General features: G+C 43.2%; 1 long non-coding RNA gene across 1 annotated transcript in view; it reads right to left on the reverse strand.

The window, feature by feature from the left end:
* LOC119862810 overlaps positions 1–27,375 on the reverse strand; it is a 100,201-nt gene that overhangs the window by 69,029 nt on the left and 3,797 nt on the right. The window contains exon 2 of the long non-coding RNA XR_006274815.1: positions 26,417–26,588. This is a non-coding gene — a long non-coding RNA (uncharacterized LOC119862810). The remainder of the gene's footprint in view (positions 1–26,416; positions 26,589–27,375) is intronic.

Below are 27,375 nucleotides of genomic sequence, written 5' to 3' on the forward strand. Positions count from 1 at the left end.
TTGGTAGTATATTTAGAGGTGCATGTGTCTTATTAACTCTGTTTTCTCCTAGAGCTCCAGGAAGAAATCACAGCCAGTGTTTCACCCTATCTTTGACTTGGGGGGCGTGTCATAAATATAAAAGGAAGGGTAACCACCTTTCTATATACAGAACTATAAAATCCCTCCTGACCAGAGGCAAAACCCTTTTCTCCAGGAAAGGGTTAAGAAGCTAAGATAACCTTGCTGGCACCTGACCAAAATGACCAATGAGGAGACAAGATACTTTCAAAGCTGGATGGGTGGGGAACAAAGGGTGTCTGTCTGTCTGTGTGATGCTTTTGCCGGGAACAGATCAGGAATGCTCTTTAGAATTCCGGTAAAAAGTTAGTAAGCAATCTAACCAGAAATGCATTAGATTTTCTTTTGTTTAATGGCTGGTAAAATAGCTGTGCTGAATGGAATGTATATTCCTGTTTTTGTGTCTTTTTGTAATTTAAGGTTTTGCCTAGAGGGATTCTCTATGTTTTGAATCTGATTACCCTGTAAGGTATTTACCATCCTGATTTTACAGAGGTGATTCTTTTACCTTTTCTTTAATTAAAAGTCTTCTTTTAAGAACCTGATTGCTTTTTCATTGTTCACAGGGCTCTTTTCCTGTTCTTTGTTTAACACACTTGGTGGTGGCAGCACAGGGTTCAAGGGCAAGGCAAAGTTTGTACCTTGAGGAAGTTTTTAACCTAAGCTGGTAAGAATAAGCTTAGGGGGTCTTTCGTGCAGGTCCTTACATCTGTACCCTAGAGTTCAGAGTGGGGAAGGAACCTTGACATAAAGCCCACTGAAGTCACTGAGAATCTTTCCATGGAATTCAATGGGCATTATGTCTGCTCCTGGCTGCCACAGGCAAGACACCTCCAGTAACCCACACTGGAATAGCAAATTAAAATTTCCTTATTCCATTCCACCCACACATCTCTGTCAGGCCATAAGAGACTCCCAATTTTTAATCATTCCTTATATAGCAGTCAGTACATTTCTCCCATGCCATGTTTGATGAAAGTCATTTATGACACTTTAAAGACCAGCGTTTACATTGTTAGTATTTTCAAGGAAAATACTGGTCACAGGGCAAGTGTCACCATGCTGTGTTTACTGGTGCTGTCAGAGTGTGTGCAACAAGGAAAATATGAAAACTAAAATGTGGATTAGTGAATTTGTAGTAAAGCAATTAATTGAGAGCCAGGAGCTGATGAGTGTTGAGTGATGAGCTGATGAGTGTTATATGCAGTAAGTGCTCTTAAGCCATTGCTGGAGTTTGAATAATTAGTTCAGTAATTGTAATGATTATTAATGGGTATTTATTATGTAAAATTGTTATTAACATTATATATTTAACTCTTGGTAATACACAGATCATGTTAGGGACCATCCATACACAATTATGTGCATGTATTGTGCAAAAAGAGAAGCCTCACCACTTGTTACAATTATCTGTAAAGTGGAAGAATTTCAGTACGGTATTATCTGTTCCTCTTTAATTTATTATTCAGTGTTCTTGGAGCCCTAAGGGGCCTATTAACAGGAATTGACTTCTATTCCACAGATCTATAATAATTCTGTCATCAAAGCAAGTCAAGTGCTAATATCATGAAAATAATGTTCAAACCTCCTTTGATCTCCCATTAGAAATCATCAGGGGAGGAGCTGAATTAAGAAAAAAAACCCAAAACTTTCTAACACAAAGAGAAAATAACCTTTGTAAACAGACCAAAAGCTAAGATATGGCAGTCAGATATTTTTCTATATTAGTGTCCATCTCTTCCAACCCAGGTTTTTCACAAGAATGCTCTCTCTGTCAGTTCTACAAGGGAGCAGGTATAGGAAAGGGTGAAAGAAAGCCAACAAAATAAACAAACACTAAGTGCATCCACGTTCTCTGGAGGCCTCAGGGATAGTTGGATCTATAATAGCACACCTTTCAGGAACTGCCAAATGGAAAAGGCATATATATTTAAATATTAATAATTTTTTACTGCTGCACAGACTTAGAGACAGCTTCACTCACTCCACACTAAAGAACTGATCCTAGCACCAAGGGTATATCCATCATTATCCACCTAATGCCATCAGAATATTGTTTTTCTTTTCCTTTTATTTGTACGTTAGGAGCTCTCAAGCATGTCATCTCATATGCCTGGCAATCTTCTCAGGCCTGGCAACGTGAATCTCTCTGGAGTCTTCGGCCCATCTCTTCATACAGAATAGCTGTTCTACCATATCATCACCTCCTCATATAGATGCAGTTGCTGCTAAAGTCACCCTGCAGCTGGAAAATGAAGCAGATTCAAAATCTGCAACCTTGTGCCTAAGTTAGGTGATTGTAGGTACTGAAGCATGGCATTAATTGGACCCTTCCACTCCCAGTTTGAGGGCAAATGGGTTGCCTCTACAAAGCTTCTGGCCCATGCTGGGCAAAGAGTGAGAAACCTGACTCATTCCTGAACATGCAGCTGTTGCAGCTAATGCATAGCACCATTTGGAAGACCCCTGGTTGTTCCTGTTCTATACTGTGGACTAGATCCTCCGCTGGTGTACATTGATTTAGCTCCATTGAAGAGGAGTTATATCAGCTGAAGATCTGGCCCAGTAACCTTAAAGTCCCTTCCTCCTCCTAATAATTATAATACAAGTAGAAAGGGGCTTGAGCCACAAAGCACCAATCCAAATGACCTAAAGGGCAGATCTGCGGCTTTGTTTTATTCCCATCTCTGCTTTAAAGGGATGGGGATTAAAATTAAACCTTTTGGAAAGGAAACAGAATTAATTTTAGTTTGAATCCATCTATCCAGTTATTCTGGTAAGTCTGCGCAGGCATTCAGGCTGAGAGTTTGTCCAACTGCAAATTAGAGAAGCGGGGAATGGAGAACCCGAAGAGTTGTGGGACCTGACATTGCTTCAGTACGTTTTTTAAATGCTCTAGTTGTTTTGAATAAGGCACCATGACTGCCTGGGAACAAATACAGCCCACACTGTTAACCACAGCTGACATGAGAACATTATGTTTCCTCTCTTTCGGAGGATCTCATCCCCTCTCTGTTCACAACACCCATATCATGGCTTGATGGGACACATCTTTTCCCTTTCCACTTTTGCTTCCAAGGCTCCATTTCTCTTTCAGATCTCTGATCCCAGTTTCCTGGGTGTAGGTCTCTCTCTCTTTCTTCTGCACTTTCATTCATTCCTCCTTCTTGGCATCCATCCATGGACTAGGCATCCATCTCTCAGAGATGCTATGGGGCCCATCTGTTGCATGTTCAACTTCTAGAAGACTCACCTCTCATCTTCAGGAAAATCCCATTCTCAAGGACTCTATTCTTCCTCAGACTTTGCATCCCTGGCTCCCTTCTTTCACACTCTTGCTTCTAGGGGTCCCCTTGTTTCCTTCTTTGTCTTATTTCAAGGAGACCCTACCTTTCTCTGTTTCCTGGGGCCCTGTCTTGCAGCTTTCAGGAGTTGCATCTCTTTCATGCTATATATGGGGCTTCATCTTTCTCTTTCTTTGGGCTTCTGCTTTCTCTTCTACATTTTCTTCAGGTGCTTTCCTTCCTTCCTTCCACTACTCTATACTAAACTAATCCAGAATATCTCTATCAAATAATCATGCTAATCATATCTCTACTGATCCCAGTACCAGCACCAATTTTTGCATCCCCCACTTTCTGGTCCTGGCTTTTCTTGCAGTGCATCTGTTTGTTTCATGTTTTACAATATAACCCATGAGTCTGAGCAGGAAATTCTTTTTCCTCACAAAGGGACATGGTTACATTCATGTTATAATCCAATATGATTCTCACTGTGGCTGCTGAGCCTAAAGCCTGCAAAATTCTTACTACATTCATCTATTGTGTTACATTTTACATGAACCCTTTGACAAGGATAAAGCTAGATACTTTGGGGGAGGTAACTGTCAGATGAAAGGTCTCGGTCAAAATGTAGTTAATAGTTCACAAATATAGGGCTGTTTATTTGATGTACTTGTTACTTCTCATCAACTGTGCACACTGTGAAATTCTACCTTGCTCCTGGCCAGATAGCAGGCAACCCACCATTTCACAGAGAAAAATGCATTTATTTATAGGTGCCTCTTTCTTTACAAGAAGTTCTCAAGACTCATCTGTCTAGCTAAAGCAAACAGGTCCTTGACATGAAAACCTAGAAATACAGTGATTACCCATTGATTAGCTTCTGGTTGCAATTGGATTTTAGCATGAGGAAAATAATTTAGTAAAGTGCTTATATCACTATTTACTCCACTTGTTGTTTCAAAACTCTAGTGCGTTACCACTGGGAAATGAGGCTAGTGAAAGGGCCAATGCTGTTAATATTGTATTAGAAATGGTCCTGAAGTCAAACACCAGGACTGATTGGCCCTAACGTTGGAGAATCCAAACCTGTATCTAGATCTGAATTTTGCATTTGACCCATCTATATAATAAGCTGAACCTAAATCCCACTCTGAACACCCCTAAACTTTAAGGCATTTGAAACCCCAGATGTGAAGGAAACAGACTCTTGCAAAATCTGGGTCTTGTTCTCTACTCACATCAGCTTTATGCTGACGTAGGTGTAACACCATTGACTTCTGTGATTTATACCAGTCTAACTGAGAAGAGATTCAGACCCTCTGAACTTTACAGAGCCCACATAAGTGACAGTGAAATGAGGGCCATCATCAATGTTTATTTAGACCATGACTAAGTGCAGAGGGCAAAAAGCACCAGTGTTGCATGAAACCCATGTCAATAATGCCAAAGCATTCAGAAAAGAGTGTAAATTGTATCATGTTTTTGTTAAAGAATACAGAGGACCAGATCCTCCGTTCTGGCCAAGCAATGCTCCATATAGGCCCTGAATGGGGGCAGTAAGTATTGCTAATTAACGGTTCTGTTCCCCCCAGTCCTTGGGCAGATATAGCCCCTGGCATAGCTCTCCTTTCAATTACGTCAGTATTAGCAATTCCCCAGGCACCATTCCACTAGCTGGGGACTGCTGGAGCACAAAGCACTTTGGAAATCCTCTCGTCCATCCCAACATGCTCCTTAAGCTCTGAGTGGATGGCTCAAAGGCAGCTGTGCCACTATGGTATTTCCCTATTTCAAAGGAATTGTAAGATGTGTACTACAGCATGAACAGTTGGAAGGGAGTCTGAGAACAAAGTGATTGGTTCCCTTACTAGATTTATTTGTACACATTCAATTGTACATGACAAACACCCCGAATTTAGTTAAACACAAAAACAGACCTATTCCTGAATGGGAGATGCCATTCTAAACTGGTCCATGCGCTTTGAATTTAGAAATCACAGCATGAGAGGCTTCTCCTCCAGCAAGCACTTGGAGTGAAAGATAGGAACAGACCAAAATAATAGGCAGAGTGCTTACGAGTGGAGCTATGGCAAAGTGATGTGCTGACTGCTGAGTGCCAGCCCATAGGGATCAGCATTTTTTGGAGGGAGGGTGGGGTGAAAACTGCTTCAAATCTTTATAGCTGAAATAGATTGAAAACAAACATGTTAAACATGCTGTTTCCCGTTCAGGGGGAAACTAAGGAGGAAAAAAAATTCAGACATTTGGAAAATAACCAAACCCCAAAATATTTTCTCTTATTTATCTAATACAAAAGGAATCAGTCTCTTATTTGAGATGCATGTTGGTTAAAAAAGACAATTCAACAATGTGTATTTTGTATGGTGCCTGTCACACAACACTGCAGAGTAAAACAGTTAAATCATGATGAATACCAGCAGAGGGAAAGAGATTAACAGGGTCTTCTGTCTTGCCTCTCCCAAATTCATCCTTGCTCTAAAATCCACTGATTTAAGTGGCATTACACAAGGGATGAATTTGGTCAGAAGTGTGGTGAGATGGTGACATAGGAATGCTGTTGTTCCAGATGGCATGAGTTGCAGAGAAAATGCTCACACCAACAGTGCTGAGATGTGTGAAGGAACAGAGAGGAGGCCAGGGCTAAACAAGCTGAGGCAATGTAGAAAAAGGCTGAGTTGATAAGACAGCTTGGAGCAAGTCCATGGAAGAGGCATAGAAAGCAAGGCAAGCAATTTTCTACTGGATCCTAAAGTGCTTGGAGAAGTGGGGAAGAGGGGGTGGGGAAATGATGTAGCCATGCTTCTTTGTATCCACAAGAAGGCTGGCAGAGATATTCTGCATATGCTGGTGTCTCGAGAGCTACAATCTGGGAAGACCGTAGAGACAGGTATTACAGGCAACATAAGGTGAGGGCATGAATAAGGACAAGACAGAGTGCTACTGGCCATGCTCTGGAATACTCCAGTGAATTTAAAGCCCAAAGGACAATGGTCTGTCCTGATTTACATCTGACTGGAAGCGGTAGTGGGTGTTTACCTGTGACAGTACAGAGTCCCAACCTCAGGCCTTCTCTTTGATCCTAGCCAAATAATGGAACGTAAATTCTGTGGCAACATCATCCTGGGACACACAAAGAGCACCCTGCTCAGATTGGTGTCAGGCTATGTGTCCATAGGCTGGGACCCTGGGTCAGGCAATTGGAGCAGACAGTGGACCCTCTCCCTCTTCTCTTCTTTCTGCTCTCCTGGGAGAGAGCACTGGCAGGGCTAGCTGGAGGGCCAGCGGAATGTTGCAGCCTGTAGCAGGCTCAGAAGGGTGACAATGCTCTGTCCAAGCTCTTGCTTAAGAAGATCACTCCTTGGTACTTAGGCTTCTCCCTCCTCAGCCTGTTCTAGGTCAACGGAACCAAAGAAGTGGAGCATGGGCGGCAGGTATCATAGGCTGGGGGAGACTGTGCCTCCTCAAACAGCCAGGCACAGCTCCACCCACACTCTGCCCCCAGGCCCCATCCCTCTACTTCCCCTCCGCGCAACTGGAGTCCTGTCTTCCCAGGCCATGCCACCCGCCCTCCCTGCGCTCCGGGGAGCTGCGGCCGCATTGCTTGCCCTCCCATTGCTCCTGGGCTAGAGGGAGCTAGCCTGGGGATGGGGTGACGACTGTGGTGGAGGGGGCTCAGGGGGTGGTGGTGGAAGGGGCGAGGCTGGGGGCTAGCTTCCCGCAGCTGGCACTTCATGTCCTGCCCATGAAGTGGAAGAGAAATTAGTGGAATTACTTTTGTTTTCTTTGCGTCCCAGCTCATGTTTCTCTAGCCCCTGCTGAGAAACAGTAGCAATCTACGGTTTAGGCAACCCTAACAGTGCCACTCTTCCCCCAGAGAGATCCATATAACTGTTCCAGGTACATGTTGGAGAGATTATCACCAATAAAGAGATCAGAAAAACCACCAAATCAGTACCTCATTTCCATCAGAATTAGAAGGAAGTGCTGGACATATCTGAGGCATGTACCCAAGATGTCAACCCACAGACTCCCACATGAAGTCATCAGGGGGAAACCAACCAGTGTGAGGACGTGAGGGCACCCCAGAGAAGCCTTAAAAAAAAACCCTTAGCAGGGGGAGCAGAAGAGTTGATCTCAACACCACAGAACAGATAGAAGCAGCAGCCAATGACAGAGCCAGATGGGAGAGACTAGTTTCCCCCCTTTGCACCAATGTTGTTGCAAGAAGGATATTACAATAATTGATAAATAATAGTAATAATAATAGTTATCACTAGGTGTGATAAATGAAGGGGCGGGTAGTGCATGTGGGACCAGGATCTTCCCAGGAAGGAAGGGTCAGCCCTCCCCAACTCGAGATCCAGGTGCCAAGACGGAGGAATGCCCTTAACCCAGACCGAGTTCTGACTATGGAAGGCAGGAATTTTGTCCTACAGATGATGCGCTTGGAGTTGGAAGTGGAGGAAAGGAGACAGGCGAAGCGCTTGGAGGCAGACATGCAGGCGAAGCGCTTCGAGACAGAGTTAGAGCTGATGTGCTTAGAGCTGGAAAGGGTAAGCTGGGTCCACCACGTAACCCTAACAGTCCTTCTCCAGGTACCGCCCCACAGTCTAAGAAATTCCCCACATACCGTGTAGGTAATGAAACAGAGGCCTTCTTAGAAAATTTTGAAAGGGCCTGCTTTGGATACAACACCCCTACAGACCAGTATATGGTGGAGCCGAGGCCGCAACGCAGTGGACCCTTAGCAGAGGTCCAGCTGAAATGCCTAAAGAACACATGAACAAGTATGAACTTTTTAAACAAAAGGCTGGAATTAGAATGGGGCAACCCCAAGCATGCCTGTCAGAGGTTCAGAGCCCTAAGGTGGAAACCAGACCTGGCATTTTCCCAATACGTCTACCACATTGTAAAAACTTGATATCAGGAGCAAGTGTTAAAACTCTGGCAGATCTGTCTCTCCTCATGCAAATGGAGCAGTTCTCAGAGTGTGTTCCTGAGGAAATAGAAAAGTACATCCTAGATGGGAAGCCCAAAACTGTAATCGAAGTGTGGGATGGAGGTGGCAGAGAAGAAGAAAGCTAATAGCAGTTGGTGCGGATACCAGAAGGGACAACCTGAGATGACACCCCACCATCGGGGTCAGCCCAAAGCACTACCTCGCAAGGAGGAGCCCTCCACGCAGCCAGGGAAATCTCAGATGCCCTCTCGTCCCACCACCCCAATCTCCAACCACCCACCTCGCCCTAGCCCAGTCAGCTAGGCGATGCTTTAAATGTAATGAACTGGGGCATGTGAAGGCCAACTTCCCCAAGAGCATGAGCTGACTGTAACCCACAGTCCCACCAAGAGCCTTCAGGTCCAGATGCCTCACAAATACCCCCAGAGCAAAGGGAAACTGTGAGTGTGGGCGGGAGGAAGATTACTGCATGGAGAGACACTGGAGCACAGGTGGCAGCTATCCACCAATCCCTGGTGGACCCCAAATTCATCGACCCAGAGACCCAGGTGACGGTGCAACCCTTTAAGGCCAACTCTTTTAACTTGCCTACAGCCAGGTTGCCTGTCCAGTACAAGGACTGGTCAGGAATATGGACTTTTGCAGTCTATGATGATTATCCCATTCCCATGCTACTGGGAGAAGACTTAGCCAACCATATGAGGCTAACAAAATGGGCGGGGATGGTCACCTGCAGCCAGGCTAAACACAACTAACTCCATTCCTGAGCCTCCTACAGGGTGTCTAGAGGTGGGGAAACCAGACCCCAGACCAGATTCTATGACAGCGGTTGTAGATCTAGTTCCAGGGACCTAGCCAGAACCAGCCCAAGATTTCAGAACTGGTGGAACAGTCAGCACCAGAGCCCGTGCTTGCAACCCCACCAGAGTCTGTGGAGCCAGCACCAAAGGGTGCCACAGAGCCTGCACCTACAGCAGCACCTAAACCGGTGCAAGAAGCTCAACTGGAGCCTAAAATACAATCTAGTGCACCAGCAGAAAGTGGTTCACAATCGACGGAAACAACCCCATCACCTGCATCGCTTCCAGTGGGACCAAGCCCAAGTCCACAACCCAGCGAGGAACTAATGTCTCCAGCATCAAGACAGCAGTTCCAGGCAGAGCAGAAAGTGGATGAAAGCCTCAAGGGAGCTTGGATGGCAGCATGGAGTGACCCACCACCTCTCAGATCTTCCAGTAGGTCCAGGTTTGTTGTAGAAGGAGGACTCTTATACAAGTAAACCCTTTCTGGTGGGCACAAGGAGGACTGGCATCCTCAGAGACAATTGGTAGTTCCAACTAAGTATAGGGAAAGGCTCTTGAGCTTAGCCCATGATCACCCTAGTGGCCATGCTGGGGTGAATAGGACCAAAGACCATTTGGGGAAGTCATTTCACTGGGAGGGGATGGGCAAGGAAGTTTCTACCTATGTCCGGTCTTGTGAGGTGTGCCAGAGGGTGGGAAAGCCCCAAGACCAGGTCAAGGCCCTTCTCCAGACACTCCCCATAATTGAGGTTCCATTTCAGCATGTAGCTGTGGATATTCTGTGTCCTTCCCCTAAGAAGACACCCAGAGGAAAGCTGTACATACTGTCTTTCATGGATTTTGCCACTTGACGGCCAGAAGCAGTAGCTCTAAGTAACACCAGGGCTAAAAGCATAAGCCAGGCATTGGCAGACATTTTTGCAAGGGTAGGTTGGTCCTCCGACATCCTACAGATTCGGGAACTAACTTCTTGGCAGGGACCATGAAACATCTTTGGGAAGCTCATGGGGTGAACCACTTGATTGCCACCCCTTACCACCATCAAACGAATGGTCTAGTGGAGAAGTTCAAGGGGACTTTGGGGGCCATGATACATAAATTCATGAATGAGCACTCCAATGATTGGGACCTAGTGCTGCAGCAGTTACTCTTTGCTTACAGGGCTGTACCACATCCCAGTTTGGGGTTTTCACCCTTTGAACTCGTTTATGGCCACAAAGTTAAGGGGCCATTACAGTTGGTGAAGCAGCAATGGGAGGGGGTTACATCTTCTCCAGGAACTAACATTTTGGATTTTGTAACCAATCTGCCAAACACCATCAAGGACTCTCTAGCTCTTGCTCAAAAAAACCTACAGGATGCTCAACAAGAGCAAAAGTTCTGGTATGATAAATATGCCAGAAAGTGTTCCTTCAAAGTAGGTGACCAAGTCATGGTCCTGAAAGCGCTCCAGGCTAATAAGATGGAAGCGTCATGGGAGGGGCCATTTACGGTCCAAGAGCACCTGTGAGCTGTTAATTACCTCATAGCATTCCCAGACCCTAACCTAAAACCTAAAGTATACCATGTTAATTGTCTAAAACCCTTTTATTCCAGAGAAATCAAGGTTCTCCAGTTTATAGCCCAGAAGAGAGACGATGCTGAATGGCCTGAAGGAGTCTAGTATGAAGGAAAAAGCAACGGTGGCTTACGCCTTTCCATAACCCTTGAGCGTAAGCAGCAACAGCAAATCTAGAAACTGTGCACCAGTTTTGCGCCAATGTTTCAGCCACCCCAGGACAGACAGAACGGGCGTACCACTCCATTGACAGAGGTGATGCTCACCCAATTAGAGCCCAACCCTACCGGATGGCTCCTCAAGCCAAAACCGCAATAGAAAGGGAGATCAAGGACATGTTACAGATGGGTGTAATCCGCCCCTCTGAGAATGCATGGGCCTCTCCAGTGGTTCTGGTTCCCAAACCCGATGGGGAAATCCGCTTTTGCATGGACTACCCTAAGCTAAGCGCTGTAACTCGCCCAGAGAACTATCCAATGCCACACAGAGATGAGCTATTGGAGAAACTGGGACATGCCCAGTTCATCTCCACCTTAGACTTAACTAAGGGATATTGGCAAGTGCTGCTAGATGACCCAGCCAAGGAAAGGTCAGCCTTCATCACCCATGTAGGGTTGTATGAATTTAATGTGCTCCCTTTTGCGAAATGCACCCGTCACTTTCCACAGACTGGTAGATAACTTTCTGGCTGGATCTGGGGAATTTGCAGTAGCCTACCTTGACGAGGCGGCCATTTCTCAGATTCATGGGCAGAACACCTGGAACACCTCCAAGCTGTCTTCCAGCGCATAAGGGAGGCAGGTTTTACCATTAAGGCCAGGAAGTGTCAAATAGGCCTAAACAGAGTAACGTACCTTGGACACCAGGTGGGTCAAGGAACTATTAACCCCCTACAGGCTAAAGTAAATGCTATCCAAAATTGGCCTGTCCCTAAGTCAAAGAAGCAGGTCCAATCCTTCTTGGGCTTGGCTGAGCACTACAGAGTATTTTTACTATACTATAGCCAAATTGCCACCCTACTGTCAGACCTAACCAGGAAAAAAACAACCAAATGCAGTTCAGTGAACTGAGAAGTGTCAGAAAGCCTTTAACCAGCTTAAGGTGGCCCTTACGTCTGACCCCGTATTAAGGGCTCCAAACTTCGACCAACTTTTCGTCATAACCACTGATGCATCCGAGCATAGTGTAGGAGCAGTTTTAATGCAGGAAAGACCAGATCAACAATTCCATCCTGTCATGTTTCTCAGCAAAAAACTTTCTGAGAGGAAAGCCACTGGCCAGTCTCAGAAAAAGAATGTTACGCTATTGTGTATACTCTGGAAAAGCTACACCCATACATTTGGGGATGGTGGTTCCACCTGCAGACTGACCATGCTGCACTGAAGTGGCTTCACACAGTCAAAGAGACTAACAAAAACTTCAGTGGAGTTTAGCTCTTCAAGACTTTGATTTTGAAATACAACACATTTCAGGAGCCTCTAACAAAGTGTCTGATGCACTCTCCTGGGAAGGTTTCCCCGAATCAGTCCGGTAAAATTGTCTCTGCATTCTAAGTCACTGTAGTCCTTAAAATGTAAAAAAATATTGTTTAGTTCTTCCTGTAATTATTAGTGAAATTAGAGGTAAATGTATCTTATTAACTCTGTTTCCTAAACCTCCAGGAATAAATCCCAGCCAGTGTGGACCTGACCTAGACCAAGCTGGCCAACACAGTCTGTGATTTGGGGGAGGGTGCAACAAATGAAGGGCGGGGACAAGCTCCCTTTTATGGACACCCACCCAGCCAGTTAGCTATCCTAGTAGCTGTTCTCTACTTGCTTTACCTGTAAAGGGTTAAGAAGTCCACAGGTAAAAGGAAAGGAGTGGGCACCTGACCAAAAGAGCCAATGGGAAGGCTAGAACTTTTAAAATTGGGATAAAACTTCCCTTTGTCTGTTCTAACAAATTTATTTGAGCATAATTTTCGTGAGCTACAACTCGCTTCATCAAATGCATCCGATGAAGCGAGTTGTAGCTCACGAAAGCTTATGCTCAAATAAATTTGTTAGTCTCTAAGTTGCCACAAGTACTCTTTTTGCCAATACAGACTAACACGGCTGCTACTCTGAAATTTGTCTGTTCTGTTGTTGTTCTCTGGAGAGAGGGGACAGAGCAGAGACAGGGTTGGGACTATGCTGTAAAAAGCTTTTTGTCAGGTATGGAAATAATCAGATTATACTTAAAATTTACTCATAAATCAGAAAATGTCTAGAAATACATGATTAGGTTTATTTCTTATTGGCTTGTGGACTCCTCTCTGATAAGCCCAAATGCTTTTTGTTTTGCTTGTAATCTTTAAACTGGATCTCAAGGTGGTTTCTTGATGTTTAATTTTTGTGAGTGGGTTTTTTAAATCTAACAAAAGCCTAAGTTCCAGATATATTTTCTTTTCTGTTTTTAATAAAATTTACCTTTTTTTTTTTAAGAACAGGATTGGATTTTTGGTATCCTTAAGAGATTTGTGCATATGTTGTTTAATTAACTTGTGGCAACAGCTAATTTCCTTTTGTTTTCTTTCTCAACTCTTCGCCGGAGGGGGGCGGGGAGTGAAAGGACTTGAGGGTACCCCACAGGAAGGAATTCCCAAGTATGCCTTCCTGGGTTCCAAAGGGTTTTGCATTTGCATGATGGCAGCATCTACCCATCCAAAGTCAGAGAAAAACTGTAACTTTGGGAGATTAACACAAGCCTGGAGTGGCCAGTATTAATTTTTAGAATCCTTGAGGGCCCCCTCCTTTTGCACTTGAAGTGCCAGAGTGGGGAATCAGCCTTAATACTAAGTATCAGAGTTACCCCCCATTGAAATGAATGGGGCAGTTCACATCTCATGGAACTATTGTTTCAGGTTTTGCAAATACACACAAATCTGAATTAGCTAGTCTTGAAAATGTGAACTGAGTGGAATCCAAAAACCATAAGAGCTAGACACCTTCCACAAAACAAAAACAAAACAAATAGATGCAGGAGAATTAGAAGGCAGCACGAAAGAGGTGCTGGTACACTATATATATCTATGAAGCTGTATGTACTGAGGATACTTATGGGGCCCCCATTAAAATAGTATCCAAGCATCTCAGGTTTTTAACACATTTATCCTCAACACCCCCATGAGGCAGGGCAGTGCTAGTATCCCCATTGTACAGACTACTGAGGGAGACTAAGTGAGTTGCCCAAGGTCATACAGGGAGAATGTAGCAAAGCAGAGAATTGATGTTCGGTGTCCCAAGTTAGTAGCCTAACTAGCATGTCTTAGCTGAATCCAAGCTGCGGACCTCTGCATCTAAAAGCATGAACTTCTACTGCTTGATCTGCAGCACCTAATTATTTTCTGGGTTATGCAGAGTTTCCATTTTCTGAGTCACATATGCAAGGAAAAAGACATTTAAGAATAAAATGCTTCCCACAAACCATGGAAAACTGAAGAAGAGTCATGCAATAACTTCAGCCAGCATGCCAAACCTGAGAGCCTTACCAAGGCTTTCATCCTACAATCAGCCACATAGCCACCACCCCTTGTGAAGCTCCAGTGACTTCAGTAAGATTCTCATGAGTGTGGGCACCCACCCTGCTGATCTGATTGCAAGATTAGGATTCAGTTCTTGCTTATGCAAAATTTGCACCAAATTCAGCAAAGTATGGCTCAGGCTTTGCAGGATTTCCATCGACTCCGAAGAAATCTTTTTTAACGTGCTGCTTAGTGGTAAGGGATGTGAAACTAACTGATGTAAATAAAATTGACAATGCAAAGAGCAGCTTTGCCCTGTGGCCATTCCCATCTTCCTGTTATTTATATTATTTTTAATTGTGCCATTGGGCAATGAGGAACTTGTGGGGCTTTTTTTTTTAAAGCACTTGTAGATATAATTAATTAGCTGCAAGGCAAAACACAGCTTCAAATGGAAACATATAAAATGAATTATTAGAGCCACACATCATGGGACCTCCTCAATAAGAGAGATCACAGGAAATCAGTTATGATGGGAGCACTACCAGTAAGTTCAATGCTGTGTCCATAGCAAGCTCTAGAGTGTCAGCAATCTTCCTGGCCTCAGAATAAATCCATCTTTCCTTGCCCCTGAAGTGATATCCTGGGACCCAGGCTATTAATCTACTGCTGTACAGAAGTAATTAACCTTTCCTGTGCAGCAGACATTACAGAAATTCTCCTTCAGCAACCTGACAGGGCCAAACTGTTTTCTTAATTTTATTTCTGCCACCACTTAGTTGTCTCACCAGAGACACCTTTATTTAAGCTAATAATGGCTGTAATAAATACAGGGCCTGCAGCCAGAAATTCTGTGTCTTATTTCCAGGTTTGCAACAGAGATATTTTTCACCTGATAAGCAAAAGCAAGCTTGATGTGAGAAGGCTGCAGAGGGATTAGGACTTGATCCTGAAAAAACACTTTCACACATGAGTAACCCCAGGATCAGGCCATTTGCTTGTCTGTAACCACTGTAGCAGTGAGAAGGAAAACATTAAGGTTCCAATCCTTCAGCTGGGTCCAAATGGGCTGATCCCAGTGACTGTCCATAGCCGTCCTACCCCTCATTCCTTAAAAGGGCTAACTCCTTTACATGTAATTTAAGCAGCTGTCTGATCAGGAATAGTGCTGAGATGAGTTTCAATCTGCTGAATCATGAGAGTTCTTTTGCATGGACATGTTTAACATAGAGATGCTAAAGGCAGTATTATAACAACTGATTTAGCCTCTTCTTGAGGAAGCAGCAGAGGGTTATTTTTTCGGTGCAGACTCCAATATACTTATGTGCCTGACCTCTACCACTATGGATACCTGCGGAGCCTCTGCTTCCTCAATGCTGCTTTGGGATTCTGACTCTGCTTTAATACAAATAAATAACAAACAACATGAGGGTAGTAATCCCTCTGTAGAGATTTGTGGCCAGTGGAACCCTATAATCATGAACTCACTGGCTATGCGCTGTTCCTCTCCTGTGGCCTGCTCCCAAATTTCACTTCATGGCGTGGAGCCCAATTCTGTTGCGTTGGAGAGTGCAGAATTTGCCTGAGCTCTTCCTCTGCCGCTGATGCAGTGGGAAGGCAGCAAGACTTTGGAGCTTCTGTCACTTTTAGGCCATCATCTGAATTTTACTCTCAGTGCAAAAAAATTGTATTGAAGCTACCCTAGTATAGGTAAAGTGATCAGGATATCCCAGAAGGGTGGATGAAAGGTTCTAATGAAGAACAGAATAGACTGAGCAGATCCAGTTTGCCACCATTTAGCTCTCTGGGTGGGTAAAGGATGCAAGCACTGCAAGAACTCTTGCAGCTCTCAGTGAAACAGCTCATTTCAGATATTTCCAGCCTCTGCCCACCCATCACTGGTGTGATAAAAATGGAAGGGGAACCAGCTGACATGGGAAGCAAATAGGGTTGCCAGGCACTTGGTTTTCAACCAAACACCCAATTGAAAAGGGACCCTGGCTATGGCAGCCAGGAAAAGCTGATGCATAAAGATTCTCTGAATACATCCCAGCTGCAGGAATTGCCATGTGGTGAGTGAAGCTGGCTGTAGAGTTCCTTTGCCCACTCCAACTTGGTGCAAAGGGACCACATCATAACAAAGACTAGGGATTGCTGTCTTTATAACAATAGTGGCTTTATTAGGCTCCAGCAGTAACTTCTTGCACACAATTTTCTGCTAGCACAGGAAAATGGATGCAGCAATTCAGGAAACATAAATTTAAACTCAGCACAGGAGACTTATGTGAGGAGGGAAAGTGGAAAATACATCACCAGATCAGGTTACTGACACTAAAAGAGACAGGGACAATAAGAAGAAGTGACAACCTGCTATGCATAGAAATGCTGTTACATCAACCTTTACACAGGACCAACATAGTCCCTGAGCTTTTCAAAAGGGCTTCTAAACCATTACACACCTGACATTTACTGTCAGAACCTGAACACACACACCATATCAAATAGAACAGGAACACCGCACAGCTCTCTTTGTATAGAGCACCCTGTGATTACTCTCACTGCAGCTGGGGTCCTTCTCACAGGTGGAAGGAAAGAAGACCCCTTCCCATCTAGCCTGCTGCCTCTGAGCTATGAAAAAAGAAAAGGAGTACTTGTGGCACCTTAGAGACTAACAACAGTTAGTCTCTAAGGTGCCACAAGTACTCCTTTTCTTTTTGCGAATACAGACTAACACGGCTGCTACTCTGAAACCTGAGCTATGAAACATTCTCAGGACTGATTTTCTGATTTGGCCAGTAGGTGGCAGTCTTGCATTCACCAACCTACACACAGTGGGACGCTCCAGGTCAAACGCTTTTTCTCTAGAGCATTTACTTTAGAGAGTAACAAACATTACATCTGTTACATTCTAAAAGGTATATTGTACTCTAAAGATATTTATGTGCTCAGACACTCCACACAAACTAGCCCAAGTCACTAAGGGTTAATTTCATATTGTACTCTTAAGAGGTGCTAACCATAGCTGAACTCATTCAGTTCCACTGTATCAGGGGTGGGAAGAGGCACCAATTTGGGACTCTAAGCAGGAGGTCTGTAAGCTGATGTGCCAACGTGCCCAGCTCTGCATGGAGCTTGCTGTGTCTGAAAGTGCAAAGTGAGTTTGGGGGCAGAGCAGGAGATCTATTAGCCACTGTCCACCTTCCTCCACAGGAGTATATGCCCAAGTGCTGCAGAAGATCTACCATGCTGAAGAATCTTTTCCTGTGGGAACCCTCCCTCCAGGAAGCCAAGCACTCAGGCTTGATGCAGGGTGTTGACTTTGCTCCTAAATGAATACACTTGTCAAAGATACATCACTGAAAAATAAAATTCATTGCCCCTTTCAGCAGGTGACCTCCTCAGCCAAAGTAAGGTTGAAGCACTTATTAAAAGTGTATTATGTTGTTCTAGAGAGAGTCACTTTCCTGAGTCTACCTCTTAAACTCTCTGTAACATTAATGCATGCCTTCCAGGTCATCTCCCTCTGGCTTCTCAGAGCTGCTGGCTGGGAAAATACCTGCCATTATATTTGGGAAAATGCACAAGAGTAAATAGGAGCAATTCTGTTAGCTTTAAATTTTAATCCACTTCATTACTGACAATTCTGTTCTATTGTATATAAGTTCTTATACTGTGCTCATCACTGTAGTATCTAAACGCCTTCCAATAGTGCATTAAGCAATGTGATTACACATCTGTCATGTTGTTTGTTCTCTTCTCCTCTCCCCAGGGGGAGTGGCATGTGCAGTGAGTGTCTTGTTTTGGTAGGGTTTTTTGGTTTTGCTGCTCTTAACTTTTTGACCAACATAGCTGCATCTAGTACCAGTGAGTTAGCTCCAACAGGCCCCTCCATTGGTCCCCAGTCTTCGTAGCTCAAGGCCAAGAAGGAGCACTAGAGCCATGCCAACATACCCTCCTTTGGTTAAAGATGGGATTTTAAATGGTGTGGATCAAAAATGGGTCTTGTGCTCTTTTTTTTGTTTTTTGTTTTTTTAAAGCTGGCCTTAGAATTCAGTTGTTTTAAGGCTGCTGGGGTTTGGGGGCAGGGGGAGGGATTAACCACAGAAATATTAGGAGCATCAGCTCTAGTTTCCCTTGGCTTTGCTAAGGGGCTTTGGAAGGTCTCAGGGACACTTATTTTTAGCTCTCACACCTTACCTGAAAGGGTGATGATGCTGAATCTTTTAACAGAGATGACTTTCTGCTCCCCTTCTCCAAAATGCTAATTATACATTGAAGTTTAATGGGGTTAACATCCCCCCCCCATTGAATCAATTTTAAATGGCCTGACTGAAAAGGCCCCCTTCCACCTCTTGTTCTTCATTCATGTGATACTGTCATTTTTCTGGTTCTCCAGTCAGAGTCTTCCAGGCTAGATAATATATGAATTTTTAATGTACAAAAATAAGCAAAAGCCACATCTCTGCCTTAAGCCTCCAGAAATTTTAAAGAACGCTTTAAACATCATAGAGAAGCAGAAGACTCACAAACCCACTAAGTTTTTTCTTTGTAGCTCACTTGGAGAAGGTCACTTGTACTGAATATATGTATTCTGAAGGGATCATGTACTGAATGTCATGCATACAGACAGACCGACCATTACATTTGTTTTTGCTGATATATATCATACCTGCTGCTTAAATCCTTAAAATTCCTATTGGATGCTTCGGAACACTCATAGTAAACCCTCTGTGTGTCCATTTTCCTTTTAAAGCACATACTTTAAAGCCCTTTTTAATTCTCCATCCTGAAAGATTTTGGCAGTAAGAAAGAAATCAAAGGTTAAAAAGGTAGGTTTTAAGGTAGAAAACAGGATAAGAGCTCCCTGAGAAATCTCCTTCCCTTCTCCCCTCACCCTGGGCAGCAAATACTGAACATAATTGATCCCTAGTAAGATCTGACCAAAGGACAGTTTTGAAAGCATCCGATTCCCAATCCCTTCCATCTTCCCTCTACAGTTAGAAAAAGAGACTTTAGAAGAGAAAGAGGACTGCTCAGGCATATACTTTCTGGCAACACAAACATCCATTGACCTCAAATCTCCAAGAGAATCTGAAGGAGATAGTATATGGCCAACCCCTCAAGAGGAGAGCCTGTAAAGTGATTCACTCTTCTACAACATGTATACTTATTTCATGTACTGTAGACAAATGAAAAAATAACCAGTTACAGATATGGCTGCTTATTTCAATTACTTTAATTTGACAACAATTACTTCCAGTGAGAGTGGAGTGGGATTTCAGCAGGATGCAGATATCTCAAAATTATTAATCTTACAGAGTCCAGGACTTGGCACACACCCTAACTGATCACACCACCATTATAAGGAACGGGAAAACATTTCCTCTAATCCTCCCCCCACCCACCTCAGGATTCTGGATGCTACGTTCTGGTTTCTGTGGTACAATGGAGTTTTTGCTGGTCAAAGGTCTACGAAGAACATTTTAACACCCTCCAGTCAACCAGATCCTGCTGCTTGCTCTGCAAAAACAAACTATGAACTATTTCAAAGCCATTGTTGGTTCTCCTCAGTCACTACGGGTCTAATCCTGCAGCCCTTAGTCAAAAAGCTCTCCTTGAAGTCAGCGGAGCAGATGCAGACTCAGAGGTGCTGTGCCTCAGCAACGCCCACGGAAGCTTGAATAGAGACGAAGCAAAGCCCTTGGGATTTGAACCAATGGCAAGACTTGGGCCAGGTATAGCACTGTAAACTGGCAGGATGACTGAACAGAAACAAAAATCAAGCCTTATGCAGTAAGATCTGTTCAACAGAAGAGAATCTTCATACACACAGTCTAAGGTAACACAAAGTTAAAAAAAAATAACCTGCCCCACCCTGAGGATCCACCCACTCTTAAGAACCTAGGTAGGGAGTATTACTTCCACCAAGCACACACACGCTGCTTTCTGCCACAGATTCTTTGTCCCAGTCCAGTTCCTATACACTGCTCTGATGGTATACAGGGGCTATACAGACACCGTAAGGGGCCGTGGGAGAATTACTGCAGCACAGACACACTGTGGAGTTAATGTGGGTGACCCTATGCTCTGCCCCTTGCAGTTATTGGCCGGGGATGGGCTGAAAGCAGATCCGATGCAGGCTTGCAGCATATGGGCCTTTTGATAGTTTAGGCTGTGCTGCAGCCTAATTAGATAAATTAGAGACCCTGGGGGCTGTTCTAACTTACTCCAGGGGCCATTTGGTGCCTCTAGCAATGCAGACTCCTGAGGGCACAAAGGGGGCATCAAGTCCCCTGTCTCCTGGAGGTGCAGCAAAGAACAAGACCAAGACCCTCTCGCATCGGCATCCTTTTTCATAGCCCATCCCTTACATAGGTGTTGGGGGCTGGAAAGGGGAAGAAATGCTGAAGTTAACTCTTTGTGTATTGGGGGGTTAGGCAGTGTCCCTTCACCTTGCCACAAGCACTAGGCCATTTTTCCAGTATTGTATTAACATCAATTAATTCATTTTTAAATAAGATATAAAAATATCAATTGCTCCCTGTCTAAAAAGGAGAGAAGAGACAGCCCACCCTTGCAAGGAGAAGATTGGGTTGCCAGAGGCAACTCAAACTGAGCTGGGGGTTTGATCACAATACAGTTTCCTGTAATTTTACAGGTTAGTTGGACATTATCGGTCTGCACAGTTATATGTTAAGTAGTTATGGGATTGAGACTGGGAAAACACCATAAAGGAGCACTTGTGGACCGGAGGCCAAATGTCTTCAGGAGGAGTACTACATCACTGAACCAGAGCCATCGTGTAAGCCTAACAGCTGCAGTCATTGTAAAGATTTTTTTTATTCTTATTTGAATTTGTGTATGCACTCAGTAGTGTGGATGCTGAAACAACTGGTTATGTAGTACAACTGAATGTTTATATTGACAATTAAATAAGATACCCTGGGTTAGCCTACGTGAAAGCACACCATCTCCAACTGTCAAAAGTCCCAATCCCTGTATTGATTTTGTAAGGTATTATAAATATATATATATATTGAGGAGTTTAGGCCCATGTTATATTCTTCATTTTAAAGGAAAATAAATTTCTAATTAGGGATGTTAGTCTGGATAGGTTGCATTGTAACTGCTGTTCTATAACAGGTTTGGGGTTTTTTGGTGTGTTATTCATAAAATGGAATTTAAAATTATTAACTGTGTGTATGAATAATTATCCGATGATAAAGACTGGATTCATAAGGAGAGGAAGAAAATGAATCCTATTATTATTATTTCTACTTTTAGTCTTTAGAGGGTTCCCATAGACAATCCAGCTGCAGTCGCTTACAAGGATAGGAATTCATGGTCTGTGCACATACTTTATCAGAGGAATTCTGTAGCACAGAGTTGGTAAATCAATTGACTTACTCTTCCCCCTACATAGGTTACATAAAAAAATGGGGCGATTTCTCAGCTAGTCCTGCAAAGGAGGCATCTGAAAAGAAAGCAGGAGAAATACATCCATGTTCCAATTTCTTTATTGGAGCTTTCTTCTCTCATTTACCCTCTTGTATTCCCAAGAGTTTGCAAAGTCTGTCTTGTTAAGAAGCTGGCAGAATTTCTGTTAAGCACATTTGTGAGATTTTTCGGGAGGCTCCATAGTTTAAAGAAAGGAGGCCAAAAACAAATGAAAACAATGATAGACAAATGAATCTCATAATGCTTCACTTCCCAGGGATGTCAATACAATCAAAAGGAAGCTGCTGCACCAATGTAAATGTGTACATACTGCTCAAGAAAATATATAGTCCGATGACTCAAGAAGCAGCTAGTAACACTGCAGTCCAGATTTCCCAAAATTTAATTAGGAATGTGAAAATTAATTGTGACCAGCTTTGTGACTGCAAAGATTGTATGATGAACCCTAGGCACTTACGTGCTGCATTATTAAGTGCAATAGAGCAGTGGTTCTCATCCCGGGCTACGTATACCGCTTGGGGGTATGCAGAAGTCTTTCAGGGGGTACATCAGCTCATCTAGATACTTGCCTAGTTTTACGACAGGCTACATAAAAAGCACTAGAAAAGTCAGTACAAACTAAAATTTTGTACAATGACTTGTTTATACTGCTCTATATACACTATACATTGAAATACAAGTACAATATTTATTTTCCAATGGATTTATGTTATAATTATATGGTAAAAATGAGAAAGTAAGTAATTTTTAGTATTAGTAAGCTGTGACACTTATATTTTTATGTCTGATTTTGTAAGCAAGTGATTTTTAAGTGAGGTGAAACTTGGCGGTATGCAATCCTTTGGGATTGGTAGAACTTTCTTGTATGATGAATAAGATTTTCAGTAATCCTCATCATATTTGACTTGGGTGTCTGGGTGGAGGCCTAAGGATGGGTTCCTTTAAGGGAACTGTGTTGTTGGCTTCTGCGTAACAAGTGAGGTATTATAGAAGCTGTTTTGTCCTGGCTTGGTAAATCTAAGTATTGGAATATCCACCAGCTTTAGGGATTGTCTGCCCCGTTCTTTGCAATTCATCCTAACTGAGTGACCTCAGTTGGCTCCCCTGGGACTCCGGTCACAGCATATATTATTTTTATATTTAGATAAGAAAAAGAGAGAGAGAGACTATTGAAAATTACATCATATACTACACCTACGAATAAGCTTGAGCTCTCATATATAGTGATGCCTAGTTATAGAGGGGTAATTAGAATCCATGTAGGAGAGGCAAAAAGTTCTAGCCGGGAATTTTGTTGTGAATTACACCTGATAGGTCACGCACAGAAACTGTTACGAATTATACCCAATAGGTCACACACAGTTCGAGTCTAGGCTGAGGCACATAAACGAGTTACCACTGGTCAGTCTTTGCAAAGTTTATTACGCTTGAGCGTGGTGCCCCCCTGCTAGTCAGAGGGGGACCCTATGCATTGTCTACACATCATATATATAAGTAGGTGATGCATGCAGCCCTTGTGCCCGAACCCCTCCACGAATCAGTAGGTTCCATTGCCCTCGTGCACAGAGTTTTTCAGCCAATGAGTAAAAGCCCATTATTATTGCATTTAAACCTAACCTTCACTTGCGATAACAAGCTTACACAAAATTTTGCTAACTCCAGGCCCTTTTCATGATAGTTGCTTATCTCGCCAAACAGCGAGTCAAGGCCAGGCCAGAGCAGCCTGCTACAAAGCCACAGAAATGAGAGTTCTTTTTTTAACTCTTTCACAACAATTTACTTGTGCTTGTCACACATGGAACGTGTTGGTGATGCAGGAAGTGGACTCCCCACTCTGCCCATTCTTTGTGCATGGGCAATTTTCACAAGTGACTATACCAAGTCAATCCCAGATCATATTTCTACCCTAGTCTAAATTGATTTTATTTACTCGTTTGCCCAGTGTCACATTTCACACTGTAAGACATAACAAGCAGATGGAATTTTAGCTCTCACTTGGCAGAATTCAAAATAGATTTTCAGCTAAGCAAGATATTATGTTGTCTACAGATTTTCAATTATATATTAATTCTCTATAAATATATCCAGGCTTTATTTACAAACAAAGTTATTAACCCATATACCAGCAATCATTCTGAATTTGGATATTTCATGTGGCATTGAATGAACTAACAATTCTACTGGACCACATACTAACATAAATCTGTCACAAAGCAAATCTGTTATAGGTTATATGGGCTTCTGCAAATAAATCACACACACATATACACAAATTAATTATTCAGGAGGAAAAATAGATCACCTATTGAGCAACACACATCACTCATTAGATTTTATATACCACTTGCAGAAGCAGACAAGTCAACTAGTGCATCAGATCTATTACCTGCTGAATTCAGATATATTGCTTACTGAATCATATGCAACACCTCTTGTAATAGACACATCCCTTCTTAAACCAGATGCAATACATCACCTTCCATGTCAGATAACAATGCTGTATACTAATCTGTGCTAACTTAAGATAACATCCTCAGACTCAAAACTCCCAGTGTGATACAGTTGGTAAGAAAGCAAATGTGATACTCGGAGGTATAAGCAGAGGACGATGAAGTAGAAGTAAGGTGGTACTATTTACTGCTTGGCATTAGCAAGACAGTACTGAAATGCTGTGGACACCAGAACTGAACCCTCTTTAAAAAAGGATATTTACAAACTGAAAAGGTTCAGATAAGAGCTGCAAAATTAGAAGCCTGGAAAACCTTCTTTACAATGAGAGACTAAAGCAGCTCAGTCTATTTAGTTTTTCTCAGAAAAAGTTAAGAAGTCACTTGGTCACAGCCTATAAGCATCTACAGGGCAGAAAGATTTCTGCTAGAGGGGACTTTAATTAATCTAACAGAGGCATAACAAGATCCAATGGCTCAAAGCTAGAAATAAGGTGAGATTTTAACAGTGAGGGTAATTAACCACTGAAATAACTTATCTAGGGATGTGGTGGATTCCATCACTTGAAGTCTTTAAATAAAGATCACATGTCTAAAAAGATATGCTCTATCTTAACCAGAAGTTATGGGCTAGATGCAGGAATCACAGGGCGAGTCTATAGCCTGTGTTGTGCAGGAGGTCAGACTAGGTGCTCATAATGGTCCCTTCTGGCTTTATAAATCTATGAAATATCACATTGATATAGAATCAAATATATTCTTCTTGTGAAGTGTGTAGGTATATAAAAATACATAGGCTAAAAATATAACTCATTGCATCAGCTATGTATTTATACATCAAATCCTGAAAGAACTAGGGTACAACAATTAGTAAACCCAATATAGTAATCAACTCACCAGCACACACTTTTCTCATCTCGAAATCAGAGGTGGTCCTGAACTGGAATTCCAGATAAAAACATACACATCTCACAACCTACAGGAAAGTCTGGATTTGGATCCTAATCTGGGCTCCATGAGTCAAGCCCATCTCATCCCCTGAGAAGACAGGACAGTCAAGGGAACATGACCTGGGAATCTGGAGAGCTGGATTCTACTCCTAATCTTTGACTGTGTGTGACCATGGGCAAGTCACTGAAACTCATATGCCTCCATTTCCCCATATATAAAGGGCAATAATGATATCTTGACAGCTTTGTGAAGTGTTTGTGGATCTATGACTAAAAAGTTATACACAAGTGCTAAATATTATATCTTTGGGTCAAATGTCAAACTGCTACAGCAAATGTTCAGGTTACCCACAGCTCCACAGTAAGAAACTTCCTTTGTGTTTAATTTTTATTTTAGTAATTTCAAATTTTTAAAAAATCAATATACAAAAGAAAACCCGTACATCTCCAGAAACAATTCTGGACTAACTCCCTTTGCATTGTGAGTGAATAGGAACAGATTCTGCAGAAGTGAAAGGGATGCTTTTTCAAGTTATTAAGTTTGGAGCTAACAAAAGATAATAGCTCTGAAAAGTTCATGGAGATGTATAAAGGGAAGAGAAAGGAGAGAGTATGCAGGAGAGATGGGCGAGGAGCTAGTAGAAACAAACCATAGCTATCAGGCAGACCCTGCATGGACTTACAGAGCCATTCTGCTGACTCATTGTGGCACCTAAAGCAGGCAGGTTTCATAAGCTCCAATTTAGGATGATAAAAGGAAGAGAGCTTCTCATAAGAGAGGGGGAAGGAATTGACACAGGAGATGTTACAGAAAAAATCCCTATAAACAGCCAACTCTAGCTCAAATTTATGTTTCCTGTTCTAAAGCACAAAAGCTTGTGGAAGAGGAGTGAGTTATAGAGGCTGACCCAGACTGTGCACGCTTGTGCTGGCCAGGGCGGGACTCCATCTGTTAACACATCCAAACACCCATTTTATATTTTCTTGTCTAGGGGTAACAGAGCCATTCTGCACACATCTCCCTGTCACTTTTACGGGCTTGTTTTATTATTAGATATATTGCTGTGGAACTAAGGATCAGGGCCGCATCATGGTAGGCGCTGAACAGACATGCAGTATAAAGTCATCCTTTGCCCCAAAGAGCTCACAGTCGAGGGTCCTTCAAACAAACCAAATCTCACTAACACCATCAAAGCACTCTATGAACACCTATATGCATGCATAGGAATAATTTTGTCATGACTGAAGCGAAGCCACCTCATGGGAGGAACACTGCAGCTGTCTACACAACAGTTTAGGACAAGAAATGAAGAATACTATACACATTTAGAACTGAAGAGAGAATTCTGTGGTCATACACACCTCTGTTACCCCCAAATAAATCCACTTACCTCACCAGGGAGCTCCAGCTCCCATTCATCACTGCCTCGAGAAGCGATATTTCCCTTGAGATACATACTGCATTTGGTGGGGGAGAGCAGGAGTGGGGGAAATCTCTCTGGGCCACATAGAGGAACATGAAGGTCCGTCTTCTCTGCAGAACCTGGTCTGGACCTCAACATTCTAGGAGGAACATAAGACAGAAGGAAACTGTTAGCTCAGCTGCAAAACAAAGCCTAAAGCAAGAAAACAAGAACAGGAACAAAATTAAACATGTAAAACTAATTGAATCCATGAAAGCTGGTCACAGAGTCAAGCTCTTATCTCTAAGCACACCATCACCAAAAGATGCCTTATCACAGCACAAGCTGGGCCTCCAGAGTCAGAAGCTCAGGGATAGATGGCAGACTATCATGGCTTCTGCACAGATAGCATGAGGGGATATCCCTTGCCCTTCATGGTGTTTCACTGGCAACAAGTGGTGCAGCAGCCTGCAGTGTTGTATGAAAGAGGTCTCTATTCAGAAGGCCGAGTGGTCAGTTATATGCTAGGGCTCTCAAGACTAAGAGCTAAGAATCTAGACTCAGCTTGCATTCCTGTGGCTACGTCAGACTACGTCCCTCCCGAAATCCAACCCTCTTTCCCCAGTTCCATTCATCATGATACATGTGGCATCCATACAGCTCCAGAGGCAGGACAGAACCATTCAAAGCATCCACTGGAACAAAGCAAATGTGATCAGGTGCACAAAGACATTATACCCCCCCAGACAGACTGTGCTGGCTCCTGGGAATTGTAGCAAAGTCACAACACTCAGCAAGGAATGTTGTGTGCGGTGCACTGCATGCATCTGAAAAGGATGGCTAGTGGGAGTGCCCCAGCCCTAACTGCAATGGTTTAATTCTCTAGTGAGGGCACAGGCCTTTGAGCTCTCTCATACACATGCCAAGGAGCTATGGAAAAAATCAAT

This window comes from Dermochelys coriacea, chromosome 10, assembly GCF_009764565.3.
Source record: "Dermochelys coriacea isolate rDerCor1 chromosome 10, rDerCor1.pri.v4, whole genome shotgun sequence".
Taxonomy (NCBI): domain Eukaryota; kingdom Metazoa; phylum Chordata; order Testudines; family Dermochelyidae; genus Dermochelys; species Dermochelys coriacea.